The sequence below is a fragment of the Agelaius phoeniceus genome, chromosome 24, assembly GCF_051311805.1.
Source record: "Agelaius phoeniceus isolate bAgePho1 chromosome 24, bAgePho1.hap1, whole genome shotgun sequence".
Taxonomy (NCBI): domain Eukaryota; kingdom Metazoa; phylum Chordata; class Aves; order Passeriformes; family Icteridae; genus Agelaius; species Agelaius phoeniceus.
The window spans coordinates 5,551,535-5,565,929 of record NC_135288.1 but is presented as its reverse complement, the minus strand read 5'-3'; the positions used below and the strand labels follow the sequence as shown (position 1 = coordinate 5,565,929).

Here is a 14,395-nt window from a genome sequence, read left to right as displayed (position 1 = left end):
GGAGGAAGGAGAGTGTGGCTTTTGTAGGGAAGAGCGGGTCCTCTCTGCCCCCGCTCCCGCAGAGCCCCGCTGCAAAGGCTCGGGATGGTTCCTCGGTGATTCCCTGTTAGGTTCCGGTGGCAGCGCAGGATCCCGGAGCTGGGCAGCCAGTCTGTCCTTTTATTATTATTATTCTCATTATAATTATTGTTATTACTACTACTACTATTATTTAGTTTCTGTTTCGCTCTGCCTCGGTGCGAAGTATCGGGCGCTGCAGAAGTTCCAGCTCAGTCTGTGCCCCGCTGGAAACTCCGCTCGTAGCTCTCGGAAAAGGCTCGGGCGAGCAGCGGTGCCCGCTCCGGTTCCTCGCGTGGGTTTCCACGGGATCCCCCGCGGGATCTGGGGGGTGAGGCGGGGGGGATCCCCCCAGGTGATGGAGAACATCCCCCTCTGCAAACCCCTTCGGGCTTCAGCCTCTCCCCGCGGCTGCCGAGGGGTCACGGGCGCTCCAGCGCTCCCACACGTGGGCTCCGAGCTTGATTTTGGCATTCAAGTTCGTCATTTCGGAGCCTTCCCAGGCCGCCAAGGTCAGCGAGGGCCGGTGCCGCCCCTCGGGATGAGCCGCGCTCGCCCCTTCCCGGGGAGGCCGCCCCGCTTCCAGGGGGGACCCTTCCCAAAGCCAGCGCGGCTCCCGGGGCCACTTTTCCTCACAAAGTCGCTTTTGTCGCCGCGTTTGTCGCCGGCCCCGAGCTCCGGCCGCCGTTGGTGTTTGGCGGCCCCAGGCCCCGCGGTTCACCTTGGTGTCGCGACATTTTCCATCGCGATCCAGGAAGGTCCCCCCTGTCCCCAAAGCGTGTCCGTGTGTCCCCCGAACACCTCCCTCGGCTCTGCGGGCACCAGCGCTGCTCAGGGCGGCATGGGTGACTCTGTGCGTGGTCAACATTGTCACCCCATCGTTGTACGGGAAGTTCATTGAATTAATCCAGAGATTTTATTTTACTTTAATTTATATTTTTCACAATAAACACTCGTTTTAAGCGTCCCCGTTCAAACAAGAACTTTTTAAAAAGTCGTCACTGATTGTTTTAGGTTGTTAAAGTGAGGAATGATTTTCAGAGCTCTCTTGGCTGGAAAAGCGAAGTTCAATGGTTAAATAAGGCGGAATATTTCACTTTTACTTTTATTTTATTTCTTTTTTTTTTTTTTCCCTCGCCTCTCCTTCCATTTCTCTTTACTTCTTGAAAAGGCCCCGGGTTTTTTTTGCAGATGTGTCCCGGTGGGTTCAGCGCGGGTTTTTCCAGATGTGTCCCTGGTGGGTGCCATGCGGATCCGGCCGCGTTTGAGCGCGGCTGGGACCCTCCACGCTCCCTCCGTGAGCTCTCACCGAGCTCCTGTAGCTGAAGGACTCAAAGATTTTCGGTGCCTGGATATCTCGAGAGCTCAGGGAAGGGCTGGGAGCTCCGCGGCCGGGAGCGAGCCCTTCCCGGCGGCCGCGAACGCGCCTGGAAGCGCCTGCTCGGAGGCTGAGCCCTGATTAAAATCAGGTGTTTAATACAATACAAGGCCCAACGGTTTATGGGGTTTCAGCCGAGGATTTTTTAGGGATCACAGTTCAAAACAGTAGTCCAGAGCTAAGGTTTCAATATCCCAGGAGTATTTATTTGCCAAACAGATTAAACACGGACACGAGTGTGGGATCTCGCTGTATTTTCCCCGACGAGGTAGCCACAACTTCTTTCACCGCATGGGATCCATCAGGTCCCTTCCCAGCTCGTTTTTCTGCCTGCTCCAGCCCCGGGAGCGGCTGCGGGTGCTGGGAGAGCCCGCACGGCCCCGGTGCGCGGCCGCCGAGCCGTGCGAGGCAGCGGCGCACGGGGCTTTAAAAACACGCCGTGTGCCGCAGAATTTCATTCCATTGGACAATATTTTAAGCAGATGTGAGGCTCCGCTGGGAATTCCACAATATTACCTGCCCGGCAAAAGGGGAGAACGCGTGTGCGCTGGGGTGGGAGAGGAATTCTCGGCGGTTTCAGTGCCGCTGACACCGGGAGAGCGGCAGGTACCGGGGGCAGCGGAGCTGAACCGGAGCCGGGAATGGTTCTCGCTCGCTCCGCGCCTTCCAGCCGGGCTGGGAGCCTTTAGAAAGGGCTGTAAATCAAAAACACGAGGCTCGCTCAGGGTGCAGGGAGGAGCAGCAGCCCCGGGGGTGCCGGCGCCCAGGTGAGCGCTGCCCCCGCATCCCCCGCAGGGCCGGGCTGTGCCCCGCGGCTCCGGGGCTCGGCCGCCCGCAGCCCCGCAGGGATCAGCGGGACGGGCAGGTAGAAGGCCAAGCCGCATCCGTCCCGCTCCAAGGGCCTCGTCCTTCGGCGAGAAAACCAAATCTGGGGAGCGGGGAGAAGGCTCTGCAGCAGCCGGGGGTCTCGCTGCTGCTGGCAGGGAGAGGATGCGGAGGAGGCGAGGGACACAGGAGTTGGGCGCTGCACGCTTACAGCGAATTCGTTTCCTTTCGAAATCCGTGAATTTCAGAGAACAACCGCGACACCGAGCCACACACGGCAGGGCAGGATCGCAGGCTCTTAAATAAACGCTGGCAACCGGTGGCTGATACTTCTGCAGCCCCGTTTGTTTTTCACTGTTAGGAATAGGACCGAGGCACACTTTGGGGCCGGAGTTTTCAGGCAGCGCCGGTGCATCCTCCGGGCAGGCTGGATTGGCAGGAAAATGGTTGTGAACCCAACCCTGCCGTGCCCGGCACCGGTTCCTCGGTTTCAGGCTTCGCCTTCGAGGAGAGAGCAGGCTTCCCGTTTACTGATAGTTTATTAATTTTATTTTAATTAAGGCTGAAGAGACAGCGAAGGGGAAAGGGAGAGGGAGAGGAGCGAGGAGAGCTGGAGCCCAAGCGCCACTTCCAGGCGCATGGCTCCGTTTGTGCTCCCACAGACGCTTCCAAAGCTGCCACGCACCGAGGAGGAAAATTTATGGCGCTTTGGGGCGTTGAGATTTTTTTCCCCATCTCCGAAGCTCTCCCTCTGCCCTGTCCCTACCCAGAGCCCCGGTCACCGGGGAGAGGAGCGAGCGGCCCCGCTGTGCCCGGCTCGGTTCCCTGCCCTCGGTGACCGGGATGTCCCCAAAGCTCTCCCGAGCAGCAGCCGCGGGTGCGGAGCCCAGCGCAGGTGCGGAGCCGCCGCCGGGTCCCCACCGTGGCTGGGTCCCCCCCTGTCCTGCCCCGGATCTGTTCAATTAGGCAATTAGGGATGCGGGGCAGGGAAGAGGGGGGGGTTGATCCGCTAATTAAGGTGATGCGTAATTAGCGCTTCAACAAAAATCGCCGAGCATTTGAGATCACTTTACTCTTAATTTATTTTTTTTTCATTCCCCCCCCCACCAAATTCTACAAATATAATGTATCAATTCCCCCACTCGTCCCGCGTGGGTTATCTGGGGAAAAGCACAGAGGGAACAACTGCAGGGCACGTCCTCTCCTTGGCCTGGGCAGGAATTTGGCAAACGGGGGCACCGAGCTGGGGTTTGGAAGAGGGGCACAGGCTGCTCTCACCCGCAGGGCAGCTCCGAGGTGCCAAAGGGATCGGGATTGGGGTCGGGCCAGTGCTCCTGGGTGTCCGAGCAGCTCGCATGAGGTGCGTGTGATGCCCATCCACGTGCGCTCCCATCACGGGGCAGCACCGGCGGCTCCGCGCACAAATCCAAGTTTATCAAGTGCGTCAGAGAAAGGCACGCTATCCCAAATCCGCCGAATTCCCGATTTCACGGAATTCCCGTTCCCTGCGAAACCTCCGTGCCGGTGCAAGGCGCGTCTGTCTGTGCAGAGGCGTTTGTCTGTCGGGCTGGCAGCGCACATACAAAGCTCTTAAAACACGCATTAAAATCACAGCTACTGTACGGTCACGACCCAGAATGTTCCGTGCAGAAATCGGACTGAATCTCTACTTTATGTTTAGTTTTTTAACTCGGCCACCTAAACCTGCTTTATTTTTAGGCTTTGCACTGGGACTGCTGTGTGGCTTCAGGGATGGCAGAGGAGGTCTTTAATGAGCTGGGGGCATAAAAATAAACCCAACATTTTCCTGAGGGCTGCTATTAAAAATACCTGGGGAAGACACCGATGTCGGGAAAGCCCAGAACTGCCCTTTTGCCCGATTTTAGCCACGCATTAGCGGGGTCAGAGAGCCCCGAGGGCAGCAGGGTTGGCAAGAGCCGGCCGGGATGGAGAGCAGCGCACCTGAAGCGCGCACGATCCCCGCTCCTTTCCAGGCAAAAAGCGAGGCAGGAGCTTGGATTTCACCCCACGGCAGCGCTGTAATTCATCGCTACCGCTCGCTGCTGTGATATCCCGGCTCCTCGGGCGGCTGGGAGCGTTCCACGAGCGGGGAATTCTGCCGGGATTCTCCGGCCCCGCTGCTCCGGGTCCCACCTGCCCGCCGGGCTGCGGGCTCCGGTCCTTGCAGGGAATGGCACGGGAATGTCCTGTGCCAGAGGGAATGGCACGGGAATCTCCTGTGCCGCAGGGAAATCGCCTCTCCAGGCACGGCTGAGCTCCTTCGTGTCTGCAAAGCAGCCGGAGATTGTCGCAAGGAAAGGCCCCGTTGAGTAAGAAGTGTTATTATTGTGATTATGGCTATGATTATTACGGCTTACGTGGTTTATAAAAAGCTCGGTGCTGGTTAATACGGTGCTTTAAAGACAAAGGCCTGAGAAGTTTGCAAACATGAAGGAGGTGAGGCTCAGGAGCCACCTGGATGGTGGGGAATGAGTCGTGATCCTCTGGCAGGGCTGGGGAAGGGAGGAGGTGAGTGCAGCGATTTGTGCAGGATCCCTGCCCGCTCCTGCTGGCAGGATCAGGAGGAGAATCCACATTTTTCAGAGCTGCTTTTGCAGGGAAAAATGTACCTGTAAAATTTCCATTTTCTCTGGTTATTATTATTTCCCCCCCTCCGTCTTGATGCATTAAAACTTCAGCTGGGTGAAATTGTTTAGTGGAAGAAAAAGCTGCATTCCCAACCCAGACCCTTCCTGTGGCACAGAGCTGATGGCACCTGGGATTATTTGTGCCCTCCGTGGGCCAGGACAAGCTCAGGCTTTGTTTCCACAACTTGCTGGCTCTCTCCTATTACTGGACGTGTTTATTTTCCCCCCACTTAGGGATTATTTAAATGGCAAACTCCGATTTAGCGCTAAGGGGAAACATCCAAACCTTGGCTGATAATGATTTTCTCGTGCCTATTTCCCAAAAGATAGCGTTCGTCCCAGGGGGGTGAGAGCCCAGCACATCAATAAATGCACATGCACAGCGTCTGTCTGCAGCTGGGGATGGACACAGCCGAACAAGGGGATGTGCAAAAAACACATTTGTTCCACTCTGGGTAACAGCCTGTTGATATGGCATCCCCCTCCAAAATTCCTGCTGGCCTTTCTCATCTTAAATACACCTTTTTATTTTATTTTTTTTCCTTCTCTTTTTTCTTTCTTTCTTTTTTTTTTTTTTTTTTCTGGAGAAATTTCAGTTCAGGGATGTTGGAGTGGAAAAGATCTACGACCTTATTATTTCTTTTCTTTTCCTAATGGATTTTCATGCATCAGCGCTACCTCCTCACGGCTGTTTATTTTCATTTTTATTGCAGTTGGGTTTGCCTCGTGCACCGTCCAAATCTGTAACAGAGTGTCCCTGTCCCGTGGAGGATTTCTTCCTCCTCTTCCCTCCCTGAGTGATGGCACCTTCTTTGCTCATAAAAATGAAATATGACTTTCATCCCTGCACTAAGTGTGCATCATGCTTCTGAATGTTCATGCCCTGAATAAGGAGATTTTTTTTTATCTTTGGGTTTTTTTTTTTTTTCTGTAATTGGGAAGAAATTTCCCTGCAGCAAGGGATGTCTTGGTGGATAGGTTTGGAAAATGAACTCCTTTTCCATGGATTTAAGTGCTTCTCTGTGCAGGACAGTGGGAGGAAGGAAAGTTTCTGTTCAGAGGGTGACTGAACTTTCATCATGTTCCCTAACAGAGGTGTTTTACCCAAATTTATAAAAAATAGCTAATAAGGTGGGGTTTTCTATACCACTGAACCCACTTTTGTGCTGCAAACGAGGCCACTGGTCCTCTTGGGGAGACATTTGCCAGGTGAAAATGGACTGAGACAGCCAAATTATTTCCAGTAGGCCACAGAATAATGCTCCCATCACGGTAAATCTTGGTCTGCACTGAGCTGGTGTGGAAAGACTTTGTGGGAAGACTTTGTGGGAAGACTTTGTGGAAAGACTCTGTCCTCTCTTCACCATCCCCTTTTTGGGATTATATTGGGGACAAGAGTGGGGCTGGCTGCACCACAGCCCTCCCCACAGCAGAGCTGCACAGGCACCAGGGGCGAAGCGTCAGCCCAAGAGAAACCAGGCGCTGATTAATTTATGCCTCCATAGTTTTACATCTTTCAGGTGTTTTGCTTTAAGGTCCAGTTTGGGAGGTGGGTTTTTGGGTTTTTTTGGGTTGGTTTTTTGTTTTTTGGTTTTTTTTTGCTGCTCTGTTGTTCTTGGCTTGGGAACTCTCCCAACAGAGCCCTGAGACACAATGCCCTGGCCTCAGCTATTGGGATCAATTTAGCCATCATTACCAGATAACACTGTCAGCCCGGTTGAGATCCATATTTGTTTAATAGTTAATGTTCTGGACAAAATACAGAGGGGCTGGGGAGAAGTCAAACTGCCCTGAATGCTCTGCTTATTTTATATCCACTATAACTATTTTTGTCCATGAAAATTGGCTTAATTATATCAATGGAATGTTTCTTTTTCAATTCTGTAGGCAATTAGTCCATCTTGCTGGCTGCAATTTATTTTAATAAAAAAATAAACCAGTGGCGTGTTCAGTTCCTCATCCCCTGGGGACAAATGCGATTGGTGTGTTTAATTTCATTAACTACAATGCGGCCTACTGGAAAAATGTATAAAATCAGCTTTATACAGCTTAAACACTGGCATTTGAAACAAATCATTACTGCATTAGCTGTCACCCTGGTAATTCTAGAATCCAAGACAAAAATATTATAGCTGTTTTTATAACCCTCTGCAAATACACTGTTAAAATAATTTGTAATCATTTTTTAAACATGGCCTGATGTTTTCAGTTAAAATATCTTATCACCACCAGAGAAGGTTGGCTATTCATTATCAAAAGGAGGCTTTATTGAATGATTCATGGGTTGCTTCCCCAGCAGAAAATCCCCTCCTGTCTGCCTGAAGCTCCCTGCTTTGGAGATGGACTCTCAGCACTCAGGGTTTGTTTTTTTTTTGAACCAAATTTGTGTTGCTCCAGTTGTAATTCCAGTTTTGGGAGGGCAAGTTTCATTAGCAGTGCAGATGAGGAAAATTCAGCTATTCTTTGAAATATTCTTCTTCAGCTATATTCAAAAATTCAGATTTTCTTCCCATGAGCTCCAGAGGGGAACATCTTAAACCAGCTCTGAGTGTTCCCTTGGGCTCTGGGGTGAGAGGGAAGAGTTCCCAAAATCAGCCCTGATTCTGAAATCAGCCCAGCCCAACCCATCTGAATCCAAATCCTCAACACACACAGATCCTGCCTGAAGCTCCCTGCTTTGGAGATGGACTCTCAGCACTCAGGGTTGGTTTCTTTTGAACCAAATTTGTGTTGCTCCAGTTATAATTCCAATTTTGGGAGGGCAAATGCAAGGAGCAGTTTCATCAGCAGTGCAGATGAGGAATATTCAAAAATTCAGCTTTTTTTTTTTTTCCCATGAAAACCCAGTGAGGAACATCCCAAACCAGCTCTGAGCGTTCCTTTGGGCTCTGAGGTGAGAGGGAAAAACTGAAGCTGTGCCCATCCCACTCTGAGTTCCCAAAATCAGCCCTGATTCTGTGAGGTTCAGCCCAACCCAGCCCATCTGAACCCAAATCCTCAAACCACACAGATCCTGGCACTTTGGTTCACACTGCACCCCCTCAATCCACCCTGGGTATTTTTCAGATGCCACAATTTGGCCACAAAACTGCTCTTTTTGATTTTAAAATGAATCTGTTCCCTGTGCAAGAGCACCCAGGGCTGGTTTAAGAGATGTGTAACCCATGAGGAAGGCTGGGCACAGCACTTGTGCCTGATCTGAGCTGAAACTGCTGAAACTCAGGATTCCTGCTGAAACTCAGGATTTCTGCTGAAACTCACTCAGGATTTCTGCTGAAACTCAGGATTCCTGCTGAAACTCAGGATTTCTGCTGAAACTCAGGATTTCTTTTTTAAATGCAAGGCCAGATCCCTGACTCATGTAAATCAGCATCAACATCAATGAACCTAATTTTCACCAGCTGAGGACACGGCCCCAGAGATTTGTGTGCATGTGCATAATAAAAATGTACAAATATGGGTCTAGAACTGCTTTAAGGGGCTTCACTTCCAGCCTCTGCAGATCAATATCTGCTGCAGAAATGCAGTTTGGCTCAGCTTGGTTTTTCTCCTTAACTTAAGGAATGATCAATTCTATAACCTCAGCATTTTTTAGACAGATTGCTATTTTCTGAAGTGGCAAGGACTTCCTTTCCAGGGGAGTAATCCACAGAGGATGGGCCACACTGGACATGAGCCATCTGCTCCCTTGCACGCACTCAGCTTTATTTATTTCTTCTCCCTTCCCCTGCTGTCATAACCAGTAGTTCATTTTCTTTCCCTATCTTTAACTTTACAGCAGCGGCACCTTGGTGTTAGTGATACCAATTTATTGTTTTATTGGCGTGGCAGGGCAAGAGAAAAATCAGCTTTGTTTCCTACTCGGGATGAAATCACTTCAGGGGGACTAAAGAAGCTTGGGGCAGTTTTTCTCCTGGGTTTGGAAGGCACAGAGTGGTGCCAGTGCCTGTAGAGGGTTGATTCTTATAAAATATCACTTAAACCTATGAAGAGGAAGGTGAAGAAGAAGGACCAGCTTCTGCCTTAAAACCTCTATCTTGTTTTATATATATTACTGTATTCTAAACCCTTCAACTCTAAGTTGTGATATTACACACTTTTATTCAGCCCACAATCCCAGTTCTAGAATTAATTTTTAGAATTAGTCACACCCATAATCCCAGTTCTTTTGAAGCTTTCTCAGGTCAATGCAGTGTTCTCTTATCAGCACAGAAAGTCTGAAACTCTCAGCAGCCAGAGCTCCAGCACTGGAGGGTTGGGACTGGGATCACAGCTCTCTCTTGGTGGCCTGGGCTCTGTGGGGTGTCAGGAAAACTGCAGGATAAGGGTGGAAAAAAGAGACTTTTCCATCATTGCCACGAGCAGCTTTACCTGAGTTTAGGCTCAGGATTAGGCTGGGACCAGCTCCAGGCAAGGACTGGCTCCCAGCTCCAGGCCTGTGTTAGCTGAGGAGTTTCTTCTCTTTCTCTGGGGTCAGAATTTGCTGGCTGGAAAGAAATGCAGGAAGTTTGACCCAAAGTTTTGCTCTGAACATGGAAAAGTTGCAGAATGGAGCAGTGGTGGAATGAGGGCAGCTCCTGTGCCCTGTTATTACACCAAAGCCAACTTGGAGCACGCTGAAACAACATTACCTGCTCCAGGATGCAGGAAAAGCAGGAATTTGGCATTTCACTGAGCTGACAAAGTAACTTTCCCAGCTTAAAAAAATAATTCACCCTCAGCTGCTCCATCTGTGACATGGGAGGGATGCACTCTGTGATTTCTGGACCAGCAATGTCTCATTAATCACCTTTGTGTTGGTCCAGCTCCCACCGAGCTCCTTGGGATGATTTTGTTGAATTTGCTGCAGCTGATTTTTTCCTTCTTTTTCTTTTTTTACAAGTTTCATATTTGGCTTAAAATCTTTCATTCCATCTCAGACACTAATAAAAAAAAAAGCTTTTGTTTGCTTGTAGTCTGGCATTTTCTTTGCTTTCAGGACAGTGTTTAGTGTTTTTTATTTCATGGCAAATGGACCTTTTGGGCTCAATCATGTAAATGAATTTTTAAATGGCTGTGCTGTGAGTTCATGTAGTATAAAATCACTCCACCATTTATTTTTTCTGTTTATAGAAAAGGACTGGTTTCATTTTATATTTTATTGCCTCAATGTGAAATAAAGAACCTGCACCACTTGCAAGCGATCATATATTTTATTTCAGAATTATCACATAGGGATAAAATAAATTTCAATCCCTACATGGCACAATAGGCAGATTTAAAAGGAGTTGATACCTCGTGGAGAACTTTGAAAAGCCTTTTGCTCAGCAACAGTTCTGCTCATGTATCCCATATAGGAGAATAAAACCAGATCTTGGTTACTTTGGGAGTTCTTAAATGTTTCCTGCTAGAATTCCCTGCAAGTCTTTACCCAGTAAAGTCCAGGGCAGAATTTGGTCCTTTGTCCTCTGTTCCTGATAGTGTTTATTAGGGAGGGATTTTCTCAGGTGAGCCTGCAGGAAATCCAGGTTATCTTCACTGGTGTCCTGAAGGAAATGCCTGAGGAGCTACTGATGCTCCCTGGAACATTCAGACATTCCTGCTTTTCCACACGGACACAGTATTTGCTCAGTTGAGACCTTTTAGGTGATTCTAGTACTTCCTGAAATGATTTATTTCAGGGCTTTATGATTATTGGTATAAAAAATGGGTGCACCTGTGAAGCAAAGAGACACCAACCTGTGAAAACCCCCAGAGGATCCCTGCTGGACCCCACAGCTGCTCCAGCAGCAGGTGGGTGATGCAGATGTTCCACGTTTCCAAGTGTGTTTTTCATTTCCTCTCTTAACTCTTGGCTTTTTGAGTCCCATTTCAGATAAAGAAGCATTTTTGGGCGGCTCTGGAGTCCCCAAGGTTGGTGGCACCAACATCATCTCCAGCCACAGGCAGAGAGTTTTTCCCATGACCAGGAGCCAATTGCCAGCTAAATATTGATTTTTGGAGCTGCAGTATCTGTTGCAGTAGATCAGGAAAAGGAGCCTGAGTTTCATACCCATCTCTAAATCTATTTTTACCCAATGGACAGTAACAGTTTTTTTTATTATTATTATTATTAAATATCGTGGTTTAGCAGTTTGGGAAACAAGTCCGGAGGCATTAACCAGAAAAAAACCCTGCTGCAGAATTAATTCCACTCAGGACCTCCTTGGTGTTCCTGTGGCTGTGATATCCAGGAGATTTGTGTTATATTTGTGTGATATTTGTGTGATATTTGTGTTGTATTGGAGAATTTGGCTTTTCAGGCCAGCAATAAGGACCTGCAGGCTGGGCTGGGGGAGCTGAGCAGAATTCTGGTGGGTCAGGGGCTCAGCCCCAATCCCAAACCTGGAGAAAAAGCACAGAGAAATGGCCCTGCCCACCTTCCCTGCCTGAGAATTCCTGGTTATTTACTGCAGAATCCAGAGCTTTGGGAAATGAGGTGGGGGCAAAGTGGAATAGTGGCAGATTCCTTTGCTCTGAGCTCTCTTTTCTCGCCCTGTGAAAATCCCGAGGGTGTAACAGGGCAAATTGAGTTTTGTGTCCAACTCAGCAGCAGGAACTGGGAATTCTGGGATGAAATTTTGCATTTCCCAGGGTGGAATTTTGTCTTTCCTCCTGTGCAGCTCCTCAGGGGCCTTGAGGGAACCTTCCCCACGGCTGAGCAGCAGCAAAATCTCACAGCTGGGAGCCCCAAACCTGCTGAAGGCCTTGGTGGCTCCTGGTGGGCTTCCCATGGACTTTGCAGGACTTTGGAGCAGGTCCTGAAGGCCCTGGAATCTTTGGGATATCCAAATAAAAAACTCCAAATAAAGAGTTTTTCCTTCTGTCTGGGTCCCTGTGCAGCTCTGGTTAATGATTAACCACCGAGGGGCTGGGGTAAGAAGGATTTATCTCCATGGAAAAAAATCAGCCCTGCCTTTATCTCCACTTCTAAAGTTCTTCTAGTGTGATTTGGCTTTTAAATATTTGTAAATGTGCTTGGTTTTGGGTTTTTTTTTTTTTTTAATCTGCAATTTGTAGAGTTCTGTGCCTGATTCTTCTCAAATATCCCAGAGTAATGTGCATTTCTGCCCCCTCAGAATCCCAGAATAAGTGTGATGATCCCATTCCAAGGCAATGTTTTGGTAATTGAAGACTGAAGAGACAGCCTGGAGGACTTCCATGTCAATATATGTATTTTGTATCTTTACTTCTAGTTCAGAATCACAAGTTATAATTCTGCAAGGAGTTTTATTCTTGTTTACACAGGCAGATTCTTAATTTTCCTTTTTCATTCTTTTGGCATGACACATTTAAAATGAGAAAAAGCCTCCAAAACAGCCCAGTACCAACCTGCTGATGTATCTATGTAGAGGTTAAATATTGGCAGAGTGGCCATTTAGATCCTTGTGCCTCAATGCTTCCATTAGAACAAAAAAAAAAACCCCAACAACCAGCACTCTTGAAAAATTACTGAATTCTCCTTGCAGTGTCGGGTTCCAAGATAATGATGTGTCTGTGTGTGAAAATATTAAATTGCAATAACATGCAGAGTGAGTGGCTTTCTGAATGGGGTATTCAGTTCACAGCTTGGACTATACATAAAGCTAGTGAGTGACAGAATACAAATGGTGTCATAAAACATCAGGGGAATTTAGAGCCAGCCTCAATCTTTTTGATCTATATTCTATCTGTGGAGCTCTCCCCATCTATCTTTAGTTAATGAAACAGTTAAACAGATTTAATTATTTATCACTGTTTAATGTCAGGAGTTATCAAAACAGATTACACTTCCCCCCACACACTTCAAGGTATTAGAAGGATTCTCAATGTCTTTAGTGAAGTCTGGGATGTTTCCTGTGCACAGACAGTGCTTTAAAACAGGTTTTCAAAATGTTTTTAAGCCCCAATTGTTTGGTGACAGCAGTTGCTGAGTTTTCTTGCCTGAGAACAACTTTATTCCTGCAACTTGGCTTGTTTCTTGCACAAACTGCTTTTATTATTCCCAGAAACCAGAGAGAAATGAAAATTCTGTTTCACTTGAGATGAGGAACGGAACAGAATGGGATAGGTCTGGGAGGGTGGGAGTGACAGGGCCCAAAATGAGAGACACACTGAAAAATCCCCCAAATCACTGCAAAAATCATCTGTGCTCTTCCTCTTCACCCCAAAATCAGCCCCAGCAGCTTTAGAGAGCTCTGTTAACCATCGTGTCCAAGCGTGTTCTTGTGGCTTCCCAGTGCCCACCTCTCTCATGTGTGGATGTGTACAAATTTATTGGAATTTAATGGAATTTCTGATCCTCCCCTGGATACCAGCCTCCTCTGGAATGCTCCTACCTGTGGGTCTGGTGTTTTCTGGGAGGAAATTTCAGCATTGCCACCCCCAGGAGGAAATGTCAGCATTGCCACCCCCAGGAGGACACCAGTGTTGGTTGTCCCCTCCCAAGGCTGGCCTGAGCTGCTGAAAACCCCCATTTATTCCTCAACCTCATCTGCTCATCGCAGCCTTTGGGATCTCTCTCATGTCTGGGTGTATAAAGCATTTCAGGGAATTTCTGATCCTCCCCTGGATCCCAGTCCCCTCTGCAATGCTCCTACCTGTGAGTCTGATGTTTCCTAGGAGGAAATTTCAGAATTGCCACCCCCAGGAGGAAATGTCAGCATTGCCACCCCCAGGAGGACACCAGTGTTGGTTGTCCCCTCCCAAGGCTGGCCTGAGCTGCTGAAAGCCCCCGTTTATTCCTCAACCTCATCTGCAGCCTTTGGGATCCCCCTCAGCCCGACCACCTGGGTCTCCTCTATTGGCAGCTTTGATAAGAAATCATTCTTCTCCACCTAAGCTCCCCCTTTCCCCGTGGTTTTAAATTGCTCCCCAGCCCTGACAGACTAGCCTCGTTCAAAGGCAAGCCTGGAGGAGGCTGCTGCTTCCCCTCAGGCCCAGGACTCCATTACCAGAGGCCTGAATCCTGTGGGGACCTTGGGGACACTCCCCTCCTGGGCCCGGCAGACAGAGTGTGGCATTGTGAGCGCAAAGGGCAGGGGGATAAAGGAATCCAGCTTGGCTTTTCCCTCACAAAGAGACCTCAATACTTTTGTTTAGCGGGGGGAAATGGAATAATGCTGCTGGGTTTGCTCCCAAAGCCACCGGCAGCTTCACGCCCTGAGGGCTCGGGCCTGGGGCAGAGCTGGCTGCCAGGGGAGAGGAGTTTGCAGCGAAATGAGATTAAAAGGCCTCTCTGTGCCAACACCTGGAAGATTTTGGGCCTTGCCACAAGAATCAAAGGCTGGGATAACCCCCCTGTGCTGCAGGGATGGGCAGAGAAGCCAGCTGCTGGGAACCCAGCCCTTCCTCCATGCCAGGAGGGCACCGGGGTTAGGGGCTGCTCCAGGTTCTTCAGGGAGGAGCCATTCCTGGGCAGCCAAGTGGCGTCCTTTATTTCTTAGGTGATCTGCCCCAAAACCCTTCCAGCTGCAAAGAATTCCCTGGG

The 14,395-nt window shown here is 49.1% G+C and overlaps 1 protein-coding gene across 1 annotated transcript in view; it reads left to right on the top strand.

Annotated features, from left to right (window-relative positions):
• PRDM16 (PR/SET domain 16) overlaps nt 1–14,395 on the top strand; it is a 311,655-nt gene that overhangs the window by 1,031 nt on the left and 296,229 nt on the right. The gene's annotated exons all lie outside the window — the stretch shown is intronic.